The sequence below is a fragment of the Oncorhynchus masou genome, chromosome 31, assembly GCF_036934945.1.
Source record: "Oncorhynchus masou masou isolate Uvic2021 chromosome 31, UVic_Omas_1.1, whole genome shotgun sequence".
Classification (NCBI taxonomy): Eukaryota; Metazoa; Chordata; class Actinopteri; order Salmoniformes; family Salmonidae; genus Oncorhynchus; species Oncorhynchus masou.
In genome coordinates this window covers 74,566,448-74,587,505 of record NC_088242.1, presented here as the reverse complement: position 1 = coordinate 74,587,505, position 21,058 = coordinate 74,566,448, and the positions used below count along the sequence as shown (strand labels likewise).

General features: G+C 45.2%; 1 protein-coding gene across 1 annotated transcript in view; it reads left to right on the top strand.

Moving 5' to 3' along the window:
• The window catches only part of pard6a (par-6 family cell polarity regulator alpha), a 35,575-nt gene that overhangs the window by 5,760 nt on the left and 8,757 nt on the right, over positions 1-21,058 (top strand). The window lies entirely within an intron of this gene.

Genomic DNA, 21,058 nt, shown 5'->3' with positions numbered 1-21,058 from the left:
GGTGCTGTGCCAGCCCTCAGGAATGCAGAGGCGGAGTGCTGTGCTGAGAGGAGATGGAGTTGGCGCTAAGGCTGGAGCTGGGGGTGGAGCTGGGGATGCAGTTGGGGAGGGAGTTGGAGCTGGGGCTAAGGCTGGAGCTGGGGGTGGAGCTGGGGATGCAGTTGGGGATGGAGCTGGGGGTGAAGCTGGAGCTGGGCCTGGGGCTGAAGCTGGGGATAGGGATGGAGCTGGGGCTGGAGCTGGGGATGCAGTTGGGGAGGGAGTCGGAGCTGGGGCTAGAGCTGGGGATGGAGCTGGAGCTGGGGGTGAAGCTGGAGCTGGGACTGGGGATAGGGATGGAGCTGGGGCTGGGGATGAAGCTGGGACTGGGGCTGAAGCTGGGGATAGGGATGGAGCTGGGGATGCAGTTGGGGCTGGAGTTGGGGCTGGGGCTGACTCCTCACCCTTATCTCACCCAGCCTGCCCTGAAACACACTATACCTCGGATGCTCCCCTCTCTTCCCCACCACGCTCTGTTTCTAGCTCTTTATCTCCATCTATACCCCTTCATTCCTAATGCCCCATCACGGTCAGTGAGTTTGATCAAAACCAATTCTGCATTCTGGATATCGCCCATTAATGCTCTTAAAAGACGCTCCCCTATTGTTTATAGTCCAGTCTTTCTATGTCATGTTGTTTTATTGTTTTGTTTGTTTGCATAATTCATTTGGACATGTTAATCTGGAGAATGGCTCCTATTGTTCCCAGTTTTAGAGGACCATCCTGTTCCATAATCAGTTTTATTTTGTAACATAAAAAAGAGCTTAATGAAATTCCCATGATTATCCTTCTTTATTAGCCAAGTCCAGCTGCTTTGTGATTGCTACAGGATAGAGTCCATGATTCAATTACCACTTTATATAACTATCCATCAGGCTCACAATGTTATACAGGCCAGTGGGTATAGATGGGTGTTCTAGTTAACCATCTTTGGTATGTGCTCAGCTGTGGGTAGAGAGGAGATTCCCTGTAGTGCCCTGTAGTTCAACCCCCCTCTGTGTGGTCGCTGAAGCTCTAATGGTTTAGTGTGCTATGTGTCAGTCAGAAGAGAGAGAGGCTGTGCAGCTTTGCCTCTGTCCATGGCTCTCTGTTGGAGTGACTCCTGCTGCATCAGCACCAGGGCCAGGGCCCTGCTCTGCCTGTCATTGTGGGGAGCACAGAAATCTCCCTGCTGGGGCCTGAGATGAGGTCAACTCGGGTGTGGTTAGGAGCAATAACACTGGCTGGACAAAGATGACGTGGATGCTTAGAGTGGCATGCAGGAATAGTACATTTCAGGAAGAGCAATTGAAATGCCATTTGTGAGGTGCACTGAGAGGTACGGCTTTGAGGGTTGGTGGCTGGGGGAGGGAAGCTCAGAGAGAGCCTTACGTTCAGCACAGACCAGGGGAGCGAGGAATGTAGGGGATGTAGTCGGCCCTGTGGTCCTAGAATTAGGCTTCAAGAGAAAAACCCAAAGATGGAAATGAAAAGTGAGGAATGGAAATTGAAATAGAATGAGAAGGAGAGAAAGAGACTGCTATAGGGATAACTTTTTACAATCCATCTCAGTGTTTGCTACCTGTTCTCATCTACAGCATCTGCAGTATATATGTGGAAGATAGGCCTAGTTGAATAACAAAGCCATAGCTTGCACAGTGAATATTTATCTGTGTATAAACAGGAAGCCATCATCCCTGTATGCTCCAGGAGATCCAGCACACCTGCTAATTACTCATTAGCTGGAAAAAGCCTCCTCGCTTTACAGACAAAACTCTGATCATTAATTTGAATGGCTCAGGAGACAAAAGCAATCAGAATCTTTGAGCTCTATTTGTTCGCTCAGCAGGAGTTTTTCTGTTCGGCTGCCACCGACTGACAACATAGCCACTTCCTGTTCTCATGGGGGATGCTCTTTAGTGTCCTGGATAGCTGAACACCTGCAGCCTTTCAACGGGCTAAATGTCTGGCTATAGTTCCACTTACTAATCGTATGGTAACAGGAAATATGTTTGTTCCCTCATCAAAATGCAGTTTCATTTAGTTTCATTTTATTTGGTAACCCTCTGCAATACTACCTCATGTGCTAGTGTTTTTTCTTCTTTTTAAGATTACACTATGCGGCTAGTGAAATCTTCATGAGTTATGCCTGTATTTCTATTTAAAGGAGAATAAGAAGGCAGATTAGCCCCTGGTCCTCAATCTCAGCTCTCTCCATCTCTTTCTCTCTTATTTCTCTCTCATTTCTCTCATTCTCTCTCTCTCTCTCTCTCTCGTTCTCTCTCTCGTTCTCTCTCTCCCTCCCTCTCTCTAGCATAGCTTTCTTAAAGGATCTATTTGATAAAACCATGTTTTGAGGGGAACAGAAATGCACATTTCCAGAGAGGGCTTATCGCTGTTACAGACATACCCGTGCAGGGCCTGGCACTACGTGATTACAGCTTCATCTTCTCCATGGAAGGAAGTAATGGCTTTTTCGCTCACAAGTTTTGTTGTGAGAGCAAATAAGTAGCAAATCATTAGAGCAGTGCTCTCCATTCACTTGAACTGCTTTACACGGTTGTTATTCAGTCAACCACATTTCGCTCAACCTTACTTGCTTGCTTTTCTCTCTTTGTATTCTATTTCTCATCTCCCTTTCATCTGTGGAGAGACCATCTATACAGAGAGACTATTCATCCTTGCCATACAGTACAGACACATGACATATTTGAATCATAACCTCAGAGGACTATGGGCAATCATATCAAATGGTGAGAGTCAACATGGGAGTTGGAGTCCCTGTCTGTTGTCAGCTTAATGTAAAGGTTGTAGTGATACTAACAGACCGTAGGTAGTGGTGATACTAGTCTAGGACCACACCTAGGAAACTGGTCAACCACTCTGACCAGCACAACTGGCCCATCTGGCTATTGAAAGCTCAAAAAGCTGCTGTCCAGAGATTGACTCTTATCTAACCTCCCCCAGAGGCTGCTACATGACAGAGCTTTGGTCCATTGACTCATTACTGGCATGATGGACACATTGTGCTGGTGGAACCATTTTTTAAAAGTCTCTAACCAGATCCTCCCTTGTCCACTGCCACTCTATGGGGCATTGATGTCACAGAGTGCTGCTGGTTCACCGAAACACTGATGAGATTGATGGGGCTTTTAGCATGAGCTCATCACACAGAGTGGCCATTGACAGGCTGGCTAATGGGATTCCATACAGAAGGGATCCAACGCTCGCTTCCATCCTCACCCGTACATAATCCCAGCACAAAACACCTATGGTATCTGTCAGCCCAGTGAGTCCACTAGCCCATCCTTGCCGTTCTCTACTAGCTAGCTACCACATCCCTCCACAATCTCTCGGTACAGTCACAAGAGGCCAGTAGCAAAGGTCTGGGGAATTAGCTGGGCTATAGCTGGCAGTCCAAGAAGCATAGATTAGTGAAAATAATATATTCTTTGTGGTTGCTCAATCTACTTCATTGAAGATTTATTTCAGCAAACTGCTTTATAAGCTGGGGTTTAATCAGCTAATTCACATGGAAAGAAAGGCTGAGAGGAGGGAGGGAAAAGGGAGATAGAGAAACACAGAGGGAGAAGGGAAAAGAGGGAAGAAAGGGTTTTCTCTTCTCTCCTCACTCTCCAGAGAGGGACCTGAAGACGCCTCCATTAAGATCTCCTCTAGCTAACATTAAAAGTCAACCCCCCCGTCTCCCTTACCCGCACTCATGCACAAACACAAACACACACTGCTACTACATTCAAAACAATATGCAAATTCAAACCGTGCTCCGATGTAGTCATGCAGGAGTGCTTTAGGTAGTGTTTTAGTGGTGTTATTGTGGGTTGGCATGCTGGTGTAAAGCCCATTGGCCGCGCTTCTGTTTTTAGCATAGTCAGAGAGATTCCCTTGTGTTTACCCAGCACACGCTCAACTAAGGCTGCACCAGCTGCTCTTACCCCGAGGAGCAGCTCTGTGTGTGTGTGTGTGTCTGTGTGTGTGTGTGTGTGTGTGTGTGTGTGTGTGTGTGTGTGTGTGTGTGTGTGTGTGTGTGTGTGTGTGTGTGTGTGTGTGTGTGCATTGAGTATACTGTTGTGTGTACTGTTGTGTGAGTTTGTGTGTGCCTGGGAATGCATTTGTGTTATGTATAGGACTGGGAGAGAGACAGTGAATTTATGCCTCCACAATCCTGCTGTCTTTGCACGCTTAATGCAAATGCTTACAAATGTATCTGATGATTTATGATTTATGTATATTGCACGGTGCCCACATTGATCGTGTCCTCGCTTATAAATATGTGGGTATCTGGATTGACTAAAAGCTATCTTTCAAAAACATGTTGATGAGTTAAAGTTAGTTAATAATTAAAATGGGCTTCCTTTTAGGAATAGGGCATGCCTGAGTTAAATAGCAGAAAACAAATCATTCAGTCGGCATACATTCTGGCTTTGGACTGTGGTGATATCGCCATGCAGCTGCCACTGTACACTGCCACTGTGCCATTGGACGCACTTTCTCATAGCACACTACACTCTTAGGAAAAAGGGTTCCAAAAGGGTTCTTCGGCTGTCCCCATAGGATAACCCTTTTTGGTTCCAGGTAGAACCCTTTTTGGTTCCAGGTAGAACCCATTTTAGCTCCAGGTAGAACCCTTTTTTGGTTCCAGGTAGAACCAATTTGGGTTCCAGGTAGTACCCTTTGTGGGAAGTGTTCTACATGAAACCAAAAAGGGTTCTACCTGGAGCCAAAAAGGAATCTCCTATGGGGTTAGCCGAAGAACCCTTTTAGGTTCTACATAGCATTTGTTTTTTTAAGAGCGCACACTTTATTATGGGCAATAGGTTATTTTTTCATGGGGAATGTGATTGTTTTTCATAAACGTTTTTTTTGTAAGTACATTTTTTTTTTTACTGCTTGTAAATATTATACTACCCCTCCATAGGAATTGTAAATATTATACTACCCCTCCATAGGAATTGTAAATATTATACTACCCCTCCATAGGAATTGTAAATATTTTGAATTGTATGATTGTGTGTAGGGCTCCCATGTAAAAGAGGCCTTGGTCTCAATGGGATTTTCCTGTTTAGATACATCAAAAATACATTTAAACAAGGATAATAACTGTCATTAGTGACAGAGTAAAATCAAATATTAATAGTTATGGAGTTTTAATATAGGTGGACTAAAGGAGGAAGATACTTTTGATCATGTAGTGTATGTGGACACCTTCTCGTCTAACATCTCATTCCACAATCATGGGCATCAATATGGAGTTGGTCCCCCCTTTGCTGCTCTAACAGCCTCCACTCTTCTGGGAAGGCTTTCCACTAGATGTTGGAACATTTCTGCGGTGACCTGCTTCCATTCAGCCAAGAGCATTAGTGAGATCAGGCACTGATGTTGGGATATTAGGCCTGGCTCGCTGTCGGCATTCCAATTAATTCCAAAGGTGTTCGATGGGGTTGAGGTCAGGGTATGTGCAGGCCAGTCAAGTTCTTACACACTGATCTTGACAAACCATTTCTGTATGGACCTCGCTTTGTGCATGGGGGCATTGTCATGCTGAAACAGGAAAGGACCTTCCCCAAACTGTTGCCACAAAGCTGGAAGCACAGAATCGTCTAGAATGTCATTGTATGCTGTAGTGTTAAGATTTATCTTCACTGGAACTAAGGGGCTTAGCCCGAACCATTATTCCTCCACCAAACTTTACAGTTGGCACAATGCATTGGTGCTGGTAGCGTTCTCCTGACGTCCACCAAACCCACATTCTTCCGTCAGACTGCCAGGCGGCGAGCTTTACACCACTCCAGCCAACGCTTGGCATTGCGCCCTGTGATCTTAGGTTTGTGTCTGTGGCTGCTCGGCCATGGAAAGCCATTTCATGAAGCTCCCGACAAACAGATATTGTGCTGACGTTGCTTCCAGAGACAGTTTGAAACTCGGTAGTGAGAGTTGCAACTGAAGACAGACCATTTTTACGCGCTACACGCTTCAGCAGTCCTGTTCTGTGAGCTTGTGTGGCCTACCACTTCGCGGTTGAGCCGTTGTTGCTCCTAGACATTTCCACTTCACAATAACAGCACTTACAGTTGACCAGGGCAGAAATGTGACACACTGACTTGTCTGAAAGGTGGCATCCTATGATGGTGCCACATTGAATGTCACTGAGCTCTTCAATAAGGCCATTGTACTGCCAATGTTTTGTCTATGGAGATTGCATGGTTATGTGCTCGATTTATACACCTGTCAGCACAGGGTGTGGCTGAAATAGCCGAATCCACACACTTTTGGTCATGTTGCGTATATTAGGATATCAGAGCGAGAGGAGCGAGAGAGAAAGAGATGAGGAAAGTAGGCAGAGTGTGAGTACTGCTAGGAACATCTGCTGTGCAGGTGTATGTGTTGGGCAGGGTTCTGTATAGCGTTCTCTCTCTTACCTCGGAGCACTGCATGCCATGTCAGATCACGAGACAAAACACCTGCTCTGAGGCACCACAGATCACCCACTGTTAGAGCAGACTCTGAATTTCTTCTCTAGCCAAGTCTTTCTCCGTGTCTTTCAGCTTCTTAGAGTTCTGAGAACTGCTGGGATTTCTTGTTTCTGTGAAACAGCCAGCCTGGTGCATGGCTTGTTTGGTACATTCTCAGAGCCTGGCTGAGGGCGGAGTGTAGGCAGTGAGCGAAATGTACTGGCATGCAGCAGGTCTACTGGAGGTGTGGGAACAGGAGGTTACCAACCACAGGTTGGAGTGGTTGGTTTGCGGGTGCCCATGCCACTGAGGATCAATAGGCTGTCAGTGGTGTGAATAAAGGGCAGTATGATCCAGGGCTATTGACTAGTTACCTGGGCAGTATTGACTAGTTGATATAGAGGTGCAGTTACCAAATTCATCAAATAAATAGCGATGGAGAAACTGTAAACCACTGTGTAGTGTGAAAGAGTAAAATAGAGTTTTCTATTTCCAGTTTCCCACTCAGATGTACAGGATGGAATTCCCACTCAGATGTACAGGATGGAATTCCCACTCAGATGTACAGGATGGAATTCCCACTCAGATGTACAGGATGGAATTCCCACTCAGATGTACAGGATGGAATTCCCACTCAGATGTACAGGATGGAATTCCCACTCAGATGTACAGGATGGAATTCCCACTCAGATGTACAGGATGGAATTCCTTTTCCCCAGATTGAATGTGATTTTGATCTAACCTTTGATCAAAGACCCAGTGGTTCACTGAACAGCAGCACAGGGGTCTATTCTATTCAGTTGTGTTTGTTTGTCTGGAAACGAGTAATATGGCTGGTTAAAGACAGAGCAGACGCATAAACAGAGGCAAGAAGAAGAGCGAGACATTGAAGGTTGTGAGCTTGCTGCCTGCTGAGTTCAGAGAGGGTATGTGTGCGTTGTTTAGGGTTTGCAAGAATTCTTGCTGGTATTGGCAGCTGTCCACAGCCCATTTCTGGATTCTGAATGGAATGTGTGCGTATGTACACTACAGTACGCCTACGATGGAGATGACTCAACTCATACTGATGGAGACGTCATACTGTTTTGTGATCCAGCGCAGTGTTGACAGACAGAGGCATGAAACAGCAGTCTGTAAGGGAGCTCATAATGAAATGATACAACAATAGGTACAGAAGAGAAGAATAGAATTTTGTCAAATTGACAAACGCAGGTGCAGCTAAATCAAATGAAATTGTATTAGTCACATGCGCCGAATACAACAGGTGTACTCACCTTACAGTGAAATTCTTACTTACGAGCCCCTAACCAACAATGCGGTTTCAAAAAAATAAGAGATAAAAGTAACAAGTAATTAAAGAGCAGCAAGAAAATAACTTTTAAAAATTTATTTCACCTTTATTTAACCAGGTAGGCTAGTTGAGAACAAATTCTCATTTGCAACTGCGACCTGGCCAAGATAAAGCAAAGCAGTGTGACACAGACAACAACACAGAGTTACACATGGAGTAAACAAACAAGCCAATAACACAAACAAGTCAATGGCACAGTAGAGAAAGGAAAGTCTATATACAGTGTACAACTATAGCGAGACTATATACATGGTACTGATACAGAGTTATGTGCGGTGGCACCGGTCAGTTGAGGTAGTATGTACATGTAGGTAGAGTTATTAAAGTGACTATGCATAGATGACAACAGAGAGTGGCAGTGGTGTAATGAGGTGGGGAGTGCAAATAGTCTGGGTAGCCATTTGACTAGATGTTCAGGAGTCTTATGGCTTGGGGGTAGAAGTTGTTTAGAAGCGTCTTGGTAGGTCCAAGACTTGGCGCTCCGGTACCACTTGCCGTGCGATAGCAGAGAGAACAGTCTATGACTAGGGTGGTAAGAGTCTTTGACAATTTTTAAGGCCTGTTATAGATATCCTGGATGGCAGGAAGCTTGTCCCCAGTGATGTACTGGGCTGTTCGCACTACCCTCTGTAGTGCCGAACGGTCAGAGGCCGAGCAGTTGCCATGCCTGGCAGTGATGCAACCAGTCAGCTGTAGAACTTTGGAAGATCTGAGGACCCATGCCAAATCTTTTCAGTCTCCTGAGGGGGAATACGTCTTGTTGTGCCCTCTTCATGGCTTGGGGATGTGGACACCAAGGAACTTGAAGCCCTCAACCTGCTCCACTGCAGCCCTGTTGATGAGAATGGGGGCGTGCTCGGTCCTCTTTTTCCTGTAGTCCACAATCATCTCCTTTGTCTTGATCACATTGAGGGAAAGGTTGTTGTCCTGGCACCACACAGCCAGGTCTCTGACCTCCTCCCTATAGGCTGTCTCATCGTTGTCAGTGATCAGGCCTACCACTATAGTGATATTGGAAAATTTAATGATGGTGTTGTAGTCGTGCCTGGCCGTGCAGTCATGAGTGAACAGGGAGTACAGGAGGGGACTGAGCACACACCCCTGAGGGGCCCCTGTGTTAAGGATCAGCGTGGCAGATGTGTTGTTATCTACCCTGGGTGCGGACTGTCAGGAAGTCCAGGATCCAGTTGCAGAGGGAGGGTTTTATTCCCATGGTCCTTAGCTTATTGATGAGCTTTGAGGGCACTATGGTGTTGAACGCTGAGCTGTAGTCAATGAATAGCATTCTCACATAGGTGTGCCTTTTGTACAGGTGGGAAAGGGCAGTGTGGAGTGCAATAGAGATTGCATAATCTGTGGATATGTTGGGGCGGTATGGTGTTGATGTGAGCCGTAACCAGCCTTTCAAAGCACTTCATGGCTACAGACGTGAGTGCTATGGGTCAGTAGTCATTTAGGCCGGTTACCTTAGTGTTCTTGAGCACAGGCACTATGGTGGTCTGCTTAAAACATGTTGGTGTTACAGACTTGGACAGGGAGAGGTTGAAAATGTAAGTGAAGACACTTGCCAGTTGGTCAGCGCATGCTCGCAGTACACGTCCTGGTAATCCGTCTGGCCCTGCGACCTTGTGAATGTTGACCTGTTTAAAGGTCTTACTCACATCGGCTACGGAGAGAGTGATCACACAGTCTTCCGGAACAGCTGGTGCTCTCATGCACTTTTCATTGTTATTTGTCTCGAAGCGAGCATAGAAGTAGTTTAGCTTGTCTGGCAGGCTTGTGTCACTGTGCAGCTCTCGGCGTGCTTCCCTTTGTAGTCCGTAATGGTTTGCAAGCCCTGCCACAGCCGATGAGGGTCAAAGCTGGTGTAGCACGATTCGATCTTAGTCCTGTATTGATACTTTGCCTGTATGATGGTTCGTCGGAGGGCATAGCAGGACTTCGTATAAGCTTCCGGGTTAGAGTCCCGCTCCTTGAAAGTGGCAACTCCAGCCTTTAGCTCAGTGTGGATGCTGCCTGTAATCCATTGCTTCTGGTTGGTGTATGTACGTACGGTCACTGTGGGGACGACGTCATCGATGCACTTATTGATGAAGCCAATGACTGATGTGATGTACTCCTCAATGCCATCGGAGGAATCCCGGAACATATTCCAGTCTGTGCTAGCAAAACATGAGAAGTTTACATTGTAAACTTCCCTTTACCTGTGTTTGTGTCTTCAAGGACAGGGAAGCGATTGGTGGGTGTGAGGATGTACCTGTATGAATGATGCTCACAGTGCCCTGTGTGAGCCTGTTTTGTGAAAGCTATAGTTCTCCATCCTCCAGCTTTCAGAGGTTTATAGTGTGATCAGGGTTAGTGGGGGTGGGGTTTATATAAAGAGCGGTTAGACCAGGTCCCTCTCATGTGTCTGTGTCTCAGTAATAATCCTGGGATGGGATTAGAGCTGCCCTCAACCTTAAAGGGTAATCCCACACACACACACACACACACACACACACACACACACACACACACACACACACACACACACACACACACACACACACACACACACACACACACACACACACACACACACACACACACACACACACACACACACACACACACACACACACACACACACACACACACACACACACACACACACACACACACACACACACACACACACACACACACACACACACACACACACACACACACAGGTACTAGGCCTGTTGCTGCTCCCACCTCATGCGCGCCACATTGCTGTTGATCTGATCTGCTGCTCCACTAACACACTGTGTTGTCATCGAGTCTTTCAATCAGAGAATGAGTGTTTTCTTCTGTGTTGGCACTGTACATGTTTTGAATGTGTTGTCAATTAGTTTAGGTAGACTTTGCTGAGCCCTTTGTAGATGGCAGAGGGAAGTTCAACTGAAGCCTATTCTTCCTGGAAACAGTGGTGCGTTAAGGGTTGCTGTGGTGACCATATGGCAGGGCTTCAGTTCAGCCTCCAGATGGTTGGAGTGCAGACAGGGTGAGATCATAGGCTCAGGACGGGGACAGCATGGTCACACACACACACACACACACACACACACACACACACACACACACACACACACACACACACACACACACACACACACACACACACACACACACACACACACACACACACACACACACACACACACACACACACACACACACAGATGGAAGATGGAGACCTGTCAGGAGAGGTCAGTCACACTATATGGGTAGGGCAGGTTTTTCCTGACCTTATGACCTGACAAGGAAAGAACTCTTAATAGTCTACTAGAGTTCTTCCTGGTTAGATCAGAGGGTCAATTAAAACTCCTGGGTCCTATATATGATCTGTATTTGGAGCACATACTTAAAGACAGGATCATATCTGAACACTGATAGACAACAGAGCTCAGCTGTTGTAGACAGGAATAGTTTGTTCTTGGAGCAGCACTACATTGCAGCCAGTGGCCAGCCCTTGTAAGGGGATCCAGGAGTTGTGGTAGCAAAGAGATCCCTCCACAGCACTGTGATCAGCTTCCCGCTGGCAGCATCAGGTATCCATCTACTCTGGAGGACAGGGGCTTGCTGGTGCTAATGCCGCCAGGCCAGGCTTCCCATCCCACAGCCTGGCCTGTTCACTGGGGAATAATTCATCTGATAGCAAGGGTCTGACAATGGGCTCAGAGTGGGACCCCTTCAGGGACCTCACTAGCATATTCATGGTGACCAGAAGGTTGATGAACATCTTCATATTCTCAATAATGAGGCAGACAAGAACAGTGATGGTGAAATAGAAACAACCTACTCCTCAATGACCTACCAGCAAGGCTGCTGTAAGTGCACATGGGAGTATTAGTGCCGGTGAGTACCTTAAGGCAGGACTCTCCTTGTCAGATTTATGTGATGTGACTGAACAGTCAGGAAGTCATTGGACTATTGCTGTCTGTCTGATTAGAGCGTGAAATCAGCTAATCCTCAAAGGAACCCAGGCAGCTAATAGAGTGCATAACAACACTACTTGTGTCAGCTGTGGTGGGAAGGGAAAATTGTCTGGAAACAATATAAAAAAAGCCACACAGTTCTGCAGAAAAAGGAATCACATTTTTAGTATTTGTATATATGGTCAGAAATAAGCGACTAGATTTCTTCGGCCTTATAACACCAGCAGCCAACCAGTGAGATCTGTCATTCTGTAACAACCCGTCATAGTGAGGTATGAATACTGTTACAGGAATTAAATTGCTCTATGTTTTAATACCCAATTAAAATTAAACACTCTGTCAATTCATAAGGATTTGTAAGACCCTTATTCTATAATAATGGACAGAGCCCAGTCTTAAAGTCAATCAGCAGAGTTTATTCACGAGAGTACTGAACACGATACAGTTTACCACAGGTTATAAACTGAAAATTACGTCATTAGTTCCAGTACCAACCCGTCTCTTCTCCCACCCTGGTACAAAGGCAGTATCTCAAGCCTTCCCACCTCGTCTCCCTACCAATTTAATATAATTTATGAGACAAAGTCTTCTTGTGTAGATAAGCATTCTAGCCCGTCTGAAGATATCGTTCATTCATTTCTACCAAGGAACAGACAGTCATTGTTCTAAATCTTGATTATATTTACACACATTATATTCAGTACTAGGATTAAGAAAGAAAATTCATACATATACAGTAACATAATAGTATTCTGATTAGTACATATACAGTAACATAATAGTATTCGGATTAGTACATATACAGTAACATAATAGTATTCTGATTAGTCAGTCCTGATTGAAATGTATACATAATTAGTCATTATTGATAAAAATTCCCTTATCAAATACACAGTCAATAAGCTGTTCCCCTCTGCAATAACACAACATTATGAAGTGCAAACTCACAGCCAATAAGCTGTAACACTGCAATAACACGTCATACAGAGGTGTAACACTGTCAATAAGCTAGCATACTCTAGAATAGCATGTCTTTCTGAACTATAGACAAGAAGATATTTATATCAAGATGGAGGCAAACTTAACCAGTTTAAGTGCCCTTTTCACCCTATTCTATTTAAAAAGGCAGCGTAATCAAATCAAAATTTATTTGTCATGTGCCCGAAAACAACAGGTGTAGACCTTACCGTGGGAATGCTTACTTACAAGCCCTTAACCAACAATGCAGATTTTTTTATAAAGTAAGTAAGAAACATTTACTAAATAAATTGAAGTCGGAAGTTGAAGTCGGAAGTTTACATACACCTTAGCCAAATACATTTAAACTCAGTTTTTCACAATTCCTGACATTTAATCCTTGTAAAAATTCCCTGTTTTAGGTCAGTTAGGAGCACCACTTTATTTTAAGAATGTGATTTGTCAGAATAATAGTAGAGAGAATGATTTATTTCAGCTTTTATTTCTTTCATCACATTCCCAGTGGGTCAGAAGTTTACATACACTCAATTAGTATTTGGTAGCATTGCCTTGAAATTGTTTAACTTGGGTCAAACGTTTCGGGTAGCCTTCCCCAGCTTTGAATTTTGGCCCATTCCTCCTGCTGTTATAACTGAGTCAGGTTTGTAGGCCTCCTTGCTCTCTCACGCTTTTTCAGTTCTGCCCACAAATTTTCTATAGGATTGAGGTCAGGGCTTTGTGATGGCCACTCCAATACCTTAAGCCATTTTGCCACAACTTTGGAAGTATGCTTGGGGTCAGTGTCCATTTGGAAGACCCATTTGCGACCAAGCTTTAACTTCCTGACTGATGTCTTGAGATGTTGCTTCAATATATCCACAACATTTTCCACCCTCATGATGCCATCTATTTTGTGAAGTGCACCAGTCCTTCTTGCAGCAAAGCACCGCCACAACATGATGCTGCCACCCCTGTGCTTCACGGTTGGGATGGCGTTCTCAGCTTGCAATCCTCCAAACATAACTAGGGTCATTATGGCCAAACAGCTCTATTTTTGTTTCATCAGACCAGAGGACATTTCTCCAAAAAGTACCATCTTTGTCCCCATGTGCAGTTGCAAACCGTAGTCTGGCTTTTTTTATGGCGGTTTTGGAGCAGTGGCTTCTTCTTGCTGAGCTGCCTTTCAGGTTATATCGATATAGGACTCATTGTGTATATAGATATCTGTTTCCTGTACCTGTTTCCTCGAGCATCTTCACAAGGTCCTTTGCTCTTGTTCTGGGATTTATTTGCACTTTTCGCACCAATGTACGTTCATCTCAAGGAGTCGGAACGCACCTCCTTCCTGATCGGTATGACGGCTGCGTGGTCCAATTGCTCCCAAGGATGACCCAAACTTGTGGAGGTCTACAATAAAAAAAATTGTCCTGCGGGACAGTTACAGGATGGAAACATCAACTGCCTGAGTTACACCAGGAACGCACAATCCCTCCATCAGTGCTCAGACTGTCCTCAATAGGCTGAGAGAGTCTGGACTGAGGGCTTGTAGGCCTGTTGTAAAGGCAGGTCCTCACCAGACATCACCGACAACAACGTCGCCTATGGGCACAAACCCACCGTCGCTGAACCAGACAGGACTGGCAAAAATTGTTCTTCACTGACATGTCGCGGTTTCGTCTCACCGGGGGTGATGGTCGGATTCACGTTTATCGTCGAAGGAATGAGCGTTACACTGAGGCCTCTACTCTGGAGCGGGAGCGATTTCGAGGTTTAGGGTCCGTCATGGTCTGGGGCGGTGTGTCACAGCATCATCAGACTGAGCTTGTTGTCATTGCAGGCAATCTCAACGCTGTGCGTTACAGGGAACACATCTTCCTCCCTCATGTGGTACCCATCCTGCAGGCTCATCCTGACATGACCCTCCAGCATGACAATGCCACCAGCCATACTGCTCGTTCTGTGCTTGATTTCCTGCAAGACAGGAATGTCAGTGTTCTGCCATGGCAAGCGAAGAGCCCGGATCTCAATCCCATTGAGCAAGTCTGGGACCTGTTGGATCGGAGGGTGAGGGCTAGAAATGTCCGGGAACTTGCAGGTGCCTTGCTGTAAGAGTGGAGTGGAGTAACATCTCACAGTAAGAACTGGCAAATCTGGTGCGGTCCATGAGGAGGAGATGCAATGCAGTACATAATGCAGCTGGTGGCCACACCAGATACCGACTGTTACTTTTGATTTTGACCCCCCCTTCGTTCAGGGACAAATTATTCAATTTCTGTGAGTCACATGTCTGTGGAACTTGTTCAGTTTATGTCTCAGTTGTTGAATATTGTTATGGGTCAGAAGTTTACATACACTAAGTTGACTGTGCCTTTAAACAGCTTGGAAAATTGCTTTATAAGCTGGCTTTATAAGCTTCTGATATGCTAATTTACATAATTTGAGTCAATTGAAGGTGTACCTGAGGATGTATTTCAAGGCCTACCTTCAAACTCAGTGCCTCTTTGCTTGACATCATGGAAAAATCAAAAGAAATCAGCCAAGACCTCAGAAGATAAAGTGTAGACCTCCACAAGTCTGGTTCATCCTTGGGTACAATTTCCAAATGCCTGATGGTACCACGTTCATCTGTACAAACAATAGTATACAAGTATATGTGTGTGTGTGTGTGTGTGTGTGTGTGTGTGTGTGTGTGTGTGTGTGTGTGTGTGTGTGTGTGTGTGTGTGTGTGTGTGTGCGTGTGTGCGCATGCGCAGTCGTGTAATGTGGCCTCCTGAGTGGCGGAGTGGTCTAAGGCACTGCATCTCAGTGCTAGAGATGTCACTACAGACCCTGGTTCGATTCCAGGCTGTATTACAACCAGCCTTGATTGGGAGTCCCAAAGGGCGGCGCACAATTGGCCCAGCGTCATTGGGGTTTGGACAGGGTAGGCCGTCATTGTAAATAAGAATTTGTTCTTAGCTGACTTGTCTTGTTAAATAAAGGTTAAATAAAAATACAAAATGTGTAGGGGAACGGGTTTGTCGAGGAACGGTGATTGAGGTAATATGTAGGTGGGGTTAAGTGACTATGCATAGATAATAAACAGAGAGTAGCAGAAGCGTATGTGAAGGGTGTAAAAGGAATGTGAATGTGTGTGTTTGTGTATGTGCAGTGGTGTACTTAATTAAAAAGTACTATTTAAGTAGTTTATTGGGGTATCTGTCCTTTACTATGAATACCTTTCACAACTTTAACTTTTACTTCACTATATTCCTAAATAATGTACTTTTTACTACATACATTTTGCCTGACACCCAAAAATGCTCATTACCATTTGAATGCTTAGTAGGACAGGAATTTGGTCTAATTCACGCAACTTATCAAGAGAACATCCCTGGTCAACTGCCTCTGATCTGGCAGAATCACTGAACACATGCTTTGTTTTGTAAATTATGCCCCTGGATATCCCTAAATAAAAACACAAAAATGGTGCCCTCTGGTTTGCTTAATATAAGGAATTTGATTTATACTGAAGTATATTTAAAACCAAATACTTTTATACTTTTACTCAAGTAGTGTTTTACTGGGTGACTTTTACTTGAGTCATTTTCTATGAGAGTATCTTTACTGTTATTCAAGTATGACAATTGGGTAGTGTGTGTGTGTGTGTGTGTGTGTGTGTGTGTGTGTGTGTGTGTGTGTGTGTGTGTGTGTGTGTGTGTGTGTGTGTGTGTGTGTGTGTGTGTGTGTGTGTGTGTGTGAGGGGGGGGTCAGTATGTATGTGTCTGTAGTGCCTTGCGGTCGGAGGCCGAACAGTTGCCGTACCAAGCATTGATGCAAGCGGTCGGGATACTCTCAATGGTGCAGCTGTTTTTTAGGATCTGAGGTCCCATGCCAAATATAGGCGTTGTCGTGCCCTCTTCATGACTATGATGGTGTGTTTGGACCATGATAGGTCCTTAGTGATGTGGACACCAAGGAACTTGAAGCTGTCGACCCGCTCCACTACAACCCCGTCGATGTGAACGGGGGCGTGCTCGGCCCTCCTTATCCTGTCGTCCACGATCAGCTTCTTTATCTTGCTCACGTTGGGGGAGGGTTCTTTATGGTAGAGCAGAGAGACAGATGTTCACTCTATACCCATCGATACTTAATACACACACCTCTCTGTGCAGACCAACAGTGAGTTCTCTCGGGACCCCCTCCAAGGTTAGCATGAATGGCAGCGTAGACGGACCTGTCACTATAGACTATACATGGGCAGGAGGCAAATTGATGGAAAAGCTATCTGTCTCCCTCCCTCCCTCCCTCTGTATCTCATACCCATTCCTCCTTGTCTTCTGTTTGTGAGTCTGAGAGGGGCTTGTGGAAGTGGGTAAATCAGCATGTCTGATGGATCCAGTGGGAGAGAGGCCTGAGAGGCTCTATGCCTGTAGGCTGCAGACAACTGGCTCTGTTATAGTTATTTTCAATTCTGGTAGAGTCATGAATACTATACTGAATAAAAATATAAACGCAACACATAAAGTGTTGGTCCCATATTTCATGAGATGTAATAAAATATTCCAGAAATTGTCCATACACAGAAACTGCTTATTTCTCTCAAATGTACACATTTTGTTTATATCCCTGTTAGTGAGCATTTCTCCTTTGCCAAGATAATCCATCCACCTGACAGGTGTGGCATATCAAGAAGCTGATTAAATAGCATGACCATTACAGAGGTACACCTTGTGCTGGGAGGAATAAAAGGCCACTCTAAAATGTGCAGTTTTGTCACTAAACACAATCCCACAGATGTCTCAAGTTTTGAGGGAGCGTAAAATTGGCATGCTGACTGCAGGAATGTCCACCAGAGCTGTTGCTTGAGAATTTCTCTACCTCCAACATCGTTTCAGAGAATTTGGCAGTACGTCCAACTGGCCTCACAACCGCAGAACACGTGTAGGACCTCCACATCCGGCTTCTTTACCTGTGGGACCGTCTGAGACCAGCTTCCCAGACAGCTGATGAAACTGTGGGTTTGCATAACCAAAGAATTTCTGCACAAACTGTCAGAAACCGTCTCAGGGAAGCTCATCTGCGTGTGCTTGTCATCCTCACCAGGGTCTTGACCTGACACGCTGGAGAAGTGTGCATTTCACGACTGAATCCCAGTTTCAACTGTACCGGGCACATGGCAGACAGCTTGCATGGCGTCGTGTGGCCGAGCTGTTTGCTGACGTCAACATTGTGAACAGAGTGCTCCATGGTGGCAGTGGGGTTATGGTATGGGCAGGCATAAGCTACAGAAAAATAACACAATTTAATTTTAACAATGGTAATTTGAATGCACTGTGATGAGATCCTGAGGCCGATTGTCGTGCCATTCACCCGCCGCCATCACCTCATGTTTCAGCATGATAATGCACTGCCCCATGTCACAAGGATCTGTACACAATTCCTGGAAGCTGAAAATGTCCCAGGTCTTCCATGGCCTGCATCCTCACCAGACATGTCACCCATTGAGATTGTTTGGGATGCTCCTGATCGGAGAAACTGGTGTGCTACAGTTTCCGCCAATATCCAGCAACTTCGCACAGCCATTGGAGTTGCACAACATTCTACAGTCCACAATTAAACTCTATGCGAAGGAGATGTGTTGTGCTGCATGAGGCAAATGGTGGTCACACCAGATACTGACTGGTTTTCTGATCCAAGCCCCTACCTTTTTTAAAAGGTATCTGTGACCAACAAATGCATATCTGTATTCCCAGTCATGCGAAATCCATAGATTAGCCTCATTCATTCATTTAAATTAACTGATTTCCGTATATGAACTGTAACTCAGTAAAATCTTTGAAATTGTTGCATGTTGCGCTTATAATTTTGTTCATTGTAAAAGCCCACCCCTCCACTGCTGACTTCATTTCAATGTCCTCTCCTGAGGCCCAGTGCTGCTGACCCCTCCCACCTCAGCCTTTCTTCCCAGTGTTTCAATCCAATGACTGCCTAGATTTGAATCAGTATCTCACCTTATGATACCAGCATTGTTACAAATCATCATTGTATTAAACTCAACATGCTCAAGGTTATGTAAGATGTCAGCAGTGATTCAGAACTGAGTTGACCTACTGATGCTGGTTATTCATTTCATTAACAGGCATTTACTGGCTCTTGTGCTGCAGTAACTTAATGTAGTGTATAACATGAGTCAGGTGATTCATGCGGTAGCCTACAGAGATCACATGATGTAGAGAGGAGCGTAGTTGATTGATTTCATCTAGTGAGGGAAGCATATTTGGTATTCGTCGTCTGTTCTTTATGGATACCAGAGCAGTGTATTCTAGAATGTGTTGGAGAATCCCACAACCCCTCACCAGAGGGCGGAGACAGGGCAGGGAGAGGACAACTTTATAGATGTTCCAGTCTGTCTGTGTGCAATACAGGCTCTGCATACAGGCATACCTAGAAATGTGTACATGTTTGTGTGTGTGTTATTTATATTGGACAGGACCGGGTGAAGGGATGGTTTCAATGGATCCTTCTTATATCAGCACTAATGCACGCACACACACACACACACACACACACACACACACACTAGGGAGACAGTATCTCTGTAGCTAGCCACTCTGCACATTAGCCTCTGATCTCACTCACCATTAAACCACATTATAGCCCAGTTGGTCAATAATACTGCTCGGAACAGTGTAGACGTGCTCATAGACCACACAGATCCCTGGGAGTGCAATGCTTACACTGTGTACAAATACAATCACAGAGACACAAGGGAAAGAAGAACCAAGTGGGAAAGCGAAGCAGAGATTGATAATAAGAAAAAGGGAGAAATGGATTTAGTAGGGAAGTGAGTCTAGCTCCAGCTGTTTTTATGTCCAGGGTTATCGCTAGTAGCATTTCAGACGTTTCCCTCATGTCCTCAATAACCTACTCCGTTAACCTGCACGTCTCTGTGTGTTAGCCTTTCTGTCCAGACTCTTTAACAGACCATTGTAATGAACTCTGGCTTTCTTTCTGTGGGGATGATGTGGACAGGAAGCATCATTCAGAAGGTACTGCAGTTCTCCCTGATCTGCTGACTTTTTAATGTTTTTATTGACAGCTAGATCGTTGAGCAGACCCAACCCCCCTGGTCTGTAACCTCGGCCCCCAGCCTACCCCTCCTCCTGGGTGCCTGGCTGTCACGCCAGTCTGGCTGGTTCATTTCCAGTCCTCCCCCCATGTGCTCTCCGGATGGGCTCTCCCTCCCGCCCGCCTCCTCCAGCCCCTGAGTGGGTTTAATAACAGAGGCCGCTTTGCTCTTTGTGGGGGTCCAGACAATAAGCCTAATGGAGGTGACAGGGAGGGAAGCAGGGCAGGCTACAGCTCTGTGTGGAGCACTTACAAACAGACAGACACACACAAACAGACAGATACTCACAAATAGACACTCCCAAACAGACAGACTGTAGCATTCGTCGATGGAAGGATCGGACCAAGGTGCAGCGTGGTAGGTGTACATATTAATTTATTAAATGAACACAGAAAAAACAACAAATACAAAACGAAACGTAACGTCTAGTAGGGCCAAACAGCACAGTATCAAAACAAGATCCCACAAACTACAGGTGGGAAAAGGCTGCCTAAGTATGATCCCCAATCAGAGACAACGATAGATAGTTGCCTCTGATTGGGAACCATACCCGACCAGCAAAGAAATAGAAAACATAGATTACCCACCCTAGTCACACCCTGACCTAACCAAATAAAGAATTAAAAGGATCTCTAAGGTCAGGGTGTGACACAGACACTCGTAAACAGACAGACACTCGCAAACAGACAGACAAACACAAACAGACAGACACTCAAACATATATGTTATGAACTCAAACAAACAAAGAAATGTCAACTATACCACACACATGCTTTTCATAACTGGGAATTCATAAAGTATAGGAACATTTAAATATCTATTTAATACACATGCAGTGAATGCAGTGGGTTTTCGGTCTACTCACCATGTTGGAAGAGATGTTCTGTTGGTGAGCAGATGATTGTTTTCCCTTCATAGTGTTGAGGTCAGGGATCACCACTAGTCTGGCCAGACAGTCACCCGCCCATTATGTCTCATGCCCTCTAGTTGAGCCTGGATATACATCAAATCTCCCTTTTATCCCGCCATACAACAGCCTGTGGCTTTGGTCAAATCAATTTAATGTTGTCATCCATATAACCTCTTTGCAGTGACTAGCCTATAGCTCAGTGTGTTAGGGTTAAGTGCCTTGTTGACGGGCACATCGGCAGTTTTTTCACCTAGTCAGCTCAGGGATTCAAACCAGTAACCT